Genomic DNA, 5,142 nt, shown 5'->3' on the forward strand with positions numbered 1-5,142 from the left:
AAAGTTCACAGCATAATCCTATCTTATCGTATTTGGTGATTTGGTGAGTGCCCAACATACTTCTTACAAATAAAGGAAATACATTCTATTTAAAATACCCTTTCAGCGAGTTCCATAATGAAGCAAATATATTTATGCATATGGATCTTAATGTATTTTTTAATTTTTAGATTTTTTTTCCATTTAGAAAGCAACACATTAAAATTTTATTTTTAAAAAATAGGATAAGAATCAAGCATTAAAGGATCATTAATGCACGATATTGTAATCAGTAAAAATAGGACAAAATTCATAGTAACTAGAAATAGAAGTCGAAAGAATATACTCCTGCTTCCAAGTAGACTATCGCAACTGCAATTTATTCATTAGCCAAAGTAAAAAGAGTGGAATTCATGTGGCTGCTTACTTAAAATATGGATTTTATTTCTCTGAAGTTTCAAAAGAGTCTGCATTCTGTTGTTTCTTATGAGAGAAAATCCTGAGCATTAACTACGTGGAAATATCACTCAGAGGAATATTTTGAAGCCAATAATGCAAATTGTGAATGAATATGACCAAATTGTTTTTGCAACTCAAAAGAGAAAATTCTTAGCTGGAAGCAATGCAATGAAAAGTATAATCAAACAAGCAAATTAATTAATTGCTTGGAGCATCCTTTTAGAAAAGTTTGAAAATTGCCTTGATAAGTGAATTTTAAGAAATAGATGAAAACTTGCCATCCCTGTAAGTAGATATTTGTCAAAGAGAGCAGATATTGTCAAAGAGAGCAGATATTGTCAGAGAGCAGATATTGTCAAAGAGAGCAGTCAGGGTCCTAACAAAGTTACCTTAGGACATAACTAAAAATACATACACTTAAAAGTGTTTAAAATATGCTTGAAAGAAATAAGAAAACTAAGATTAGGTAAATATTTACAATTAGATAAAACAATGGATATCACCCACTAAGTGTATTTTTTAAATCTCTTTTTATTTTAGTCATATTAATGGCTTATAATGGTGGTAACTCACAAAGTGCTTGATGGTAAATATATGTCTGTGAAGAAATAAGAAGAAAAAAGTGACTATTCAGAGGAGGCTAAAGTAACTGAGGAAAAATTGAGTGCTCGTAGCAGTAACTGTAAACACAATGATTTGCAAAAAGTATCACTAATGTTAAAATTCTAGCTGTATTCCACCCCTCTTTCTTTCCACTATTAATGATACTAAGGGAGAAAAGTTTAGTGACTTACGTCTTATATATGTGATTTTTCCAGTAACCATCCAAATAAAGATAAAATACTTCTAGAATATTTCAAATAAAATAAAATTCAGATCACTTAAATATAAAAGACAAAATCATAATATTTAACCCTAGAAGATCATAGTAACATATGGCATACACTGAGTTTGGGATAAGCTGAGAATAAAATCAAATACTTTATATTATTTAATATTCAGCACATGCAGATAAACTATGAATTATTCCAATTTTAGAGGCGCAGAACTAAGGCTTAGAGAGGATAAGTAAGCTGACCTAGCCAGCCCATACTGATAACAAGATTTAACCTCTAATCTGCCTGGCAACAAAACAAATCCTTTCTGTATTACACTCAACTGACTTCTCTGGTGGCGTGGATGTTACAATTCCAGTTTTACTGAAAACTTTTTGTTTGCTTGTGACTGATTTTTCATTATTTGGGACAGAGTTGTGATAGATATAAATCTGTGAAGGAGGATTTTTCTATGAGTTTACAAAGACATAGACAGCACTAGAGCAGTGTGCAATCTCCTCATTAACATCTGAGGGTGACATGAGGATAGCATGTCCAGAAATGTTTGTGTTATCTGTCTACAAAAAAAAAAAAAAAAAAGTCTTGAAATTTTTGTGCATTTGATTCCTGAATGACTTCAACTACTTTCCAGTAACAATGTTAGCAACTATTTTAGCTCAGGCTGTCAGCTAACAAATTAATTTAGAAATGTCCTTCTGTGAGTGGATTCTCAGACTCATGCGTGCAACTGTAGAGCACTATTGTTAGGATTGTACTAGCTGCTTTTATACATCTAGAAGAAGCATCATGTGGCCCTTATTCTAAATAGTGATAAGGAAGATTTATTGTAGTTGAGTGTTCATTTCTAAACCAACTTCTTAACCGATGTAGCATTGGCAATTGAAATTTATATCTCTAGTGTGTGTTCATTGTTCATCTGTGTGTTGCATGTGTATATCTTGATATCTGTGCATGTTTGATATATGTGTATATAAACAAGATATGATATGCAATGTATAACATATATGGATGTGTGTATTTATTGCCCAATCTACAATGGAAGTAATAATAGAATTTGTTTCATGAGTTTCAGGCAACCAGAGTCAGAGTTTCAGAGACAGAAGACAAATGATTATAATCTACAGGTGCAATTACAATCCCATGTGTCCTAAACAGCCTGCATTTGCACAGTAACTGGCAAGAAATGTATATTGCCAAAATTATTCATACAAGAACTAACCTGGTTTATTAAAAGGGAAGTTCACCATAAAAATTCTATTTAAGACTATAAAGAAACTATGTTTATTATTAAAAAAATTAAAATCCAATCGTGGTTCAATTTAGCTATGTGAATGTGATAACATTGTGTTGAAGTTTTTCTCCCATGGTTCTGAAATCAGATTTAAGTAATTAAAATGATAGTTATTTTAAATAATTACATTTACAAATAAAACTAATTACTCAAGTTTTCTATTGGCTATTTTCTTGCAAATATCTATTAGTAAATTTTAAAATATATGTTTGTACAGTGCTTGAATGATAAAAAATCACAAATACTCCTATTGCCTGTAATGAAAATAAGTATGCAGATTCTGTCATTCAAATGTTCCTTTTACTTTATCATATTTTACAGAACTTTATATCCAAAGGGGAAAAGAAAATTTGCAAATATTTCTTATTCAATGAATAAACATAAGCACAATCCTAACAGCACTTTGCAGATTGTGCTAAGGCATCAGACTGGCAAGAATGTAAAGGCTCCAAATGCTTTGGTTGGTCTAATTGTTTTGCATCTGCCAGCCCTGCCAGCCTGTGTGTGTTGTAGTTGCTGACACCTGCTTCTCCATTTCATTTTGCAAAATTCCACCTAATTTTCAAAAGAGAGGGAAACATACTTTAATATTTGAAGAAAACATACTACAATTGAAAAAAAGAAAAAAACCCTCTGGCATTGTGTCAAAATACAAACCTTTACATTCCAGAGAATCCTATACAAAGTCATCTTAACATACATGTATACCTTAGAAATAATTCTTGCTTGCGGAACAAAAGGAAATTCATGTTACATGAATAGAATTTTTAGGAATTTCATCTGCTTACCTAGTTAACTGATCAAGAATATCTGATTACTTTTATAATCACGAAGGTTTTGGGGGAAGAAAGATGATTTTTTATGGCTATAAAAAGATTATCAGCTATTTCTTTACTGGACAAATATTATTTTAGCTGGTACTATTCTAGCCACCTGAATTACATCATTAATTCAGCAAACAAATATCTTTGCCTCCATGGAACCTATATCATTGGGAAAAAAGTATATAATAAGCCATAGAGTGAATAACCATAGCCCTGCTTGCCTGTGATAGTTCTCTTGTCATGAGATACTGTGTGTAATTTTACTGGTTCAGATGACACATTGAATGGTCACCTTAGCAATATACATAATAACTAGGTAAATTACTTAGAATGTTATGTAAATAAGTACTTCGGGGAAAGCATTAGTAAAGTGAGGTGGAGGGTATCAGAGTGTGGGAGATGATGGAGAGGGAGTTACAAATTACAAAGGCTGCAGGGGTAGACCTCACTGTAGATCGATACCTAGCAGTGACTGAAATGAGTAGAAGTGCATTTTTTTTGTTTTGTTTTGTTTTTTTTTTTGAGACAGAGTCTCACTCTGTTGCCCAGGCTGAAGTGCAGTAGTGGTATCTCAGCTCACTAAAACCTCCCCCTCCCGGGATCAAGCAATTCTTCTGCCTCAGCCTCCCAAGTAGGTGGATTACAGACACGCCTCCATGCCCGGTTAATTTTTTGTATTTTTAGTAGAGACGGGGTTTCACCTTGTTGATCAGGTTGATCTCGAACTCTTGACCTCGTGATGTACCCGCCTAGGCCTCGCAAAGTGCTAGGATTACAGGCGTGAGTCACCGCGCCTGGCGAGGTGCCACTTTAGAGGTTCTGTGTCCAGGCCAAGGCAACTCCACTGCAAATATCTTAAAATGGGCATGCTGCTTAAGCCACAGGGCCAGTGTAGTTGGAACAGAGAGTAAACATGTCCAGGAGAAAAAGAGGGCCAGATCATGTAATTACTTGTAGGACACTGTAACATGTTTGGGCCTTACTCTAAGAAAATTGAGAACAAAACTGGATTGGTTTCCACAGGGAAGTAACAAAATAATTTCTCCAATTGTTGTTGGAGGCCTGACTGCAGGCAGTAAAAAACTGAAATGGGAGACACGTTTTGGGAATTTTCGGCTTCTTGTTTCACTGACAAAAGTAGGTAATAAAGTGAATTGATTTAGTAATAGCGATATCTTTGACATTTTCACCTTATTTTTTTCTTTTTTTTTTGAGAGGGAGTCTCGCTGTATCTTGCCCAGGCTGGAGTGCAATGGCGCCATCTTGATTCACTGCAGCCTCAGCCCCCCGGTATCCAGTGATTCTCCTGTCTCAGTCTCCCGGTATCCAGTGATTCCCCTGTCTCAGCCCCCCGGTATCCAGTGATTCTCCTGTCTCAGTCTCCCGACTAGCTGCGATTACAGGTGTGTGGTGCCACATCTGGCTACTTTTTTTTGTATTTTGAGTAGAGACAGGGTTTCACTATGTAGGCCTGGCTGATCTTGAACTCCTGACCTCAGGGGATCCGACCACCTTGGCCTCCCAAAGTGCTAGGATTACAGGCGTGAGCCACCAAGCCTAGCCATTTTCAGCATTTTTTATAAATGCTTTTTTATTTTAATATATAGTAGCAGATAGTAGCATGCTTATCCTGTCTTTTTTCTATTTTGCAAAGTTTCATTTGCTGTATAAATATTTATAATATTTTAATGTATAAATGTTAATAATATTTATATAATTATTATATGTAATATATAATTTACATATTATATAT

This window comes from Rhinopithecus bieti, unplaced genomic scaffold (assembly GCF_001698545.2).
Source record: "Rhinopithecus bieti isolate Rb0 unplaced genomic scaffold, ASM169854v2 scaffold_13225, whole genome shotgun sequence".
NCBI classification, from domain to species: domain Eukaryota; kingdom Metazoa; phylum Chordata; class Mammalia; order Primates; family Cercopithecidae; genus Rhinopithecus; species Rhinopithecus bieti.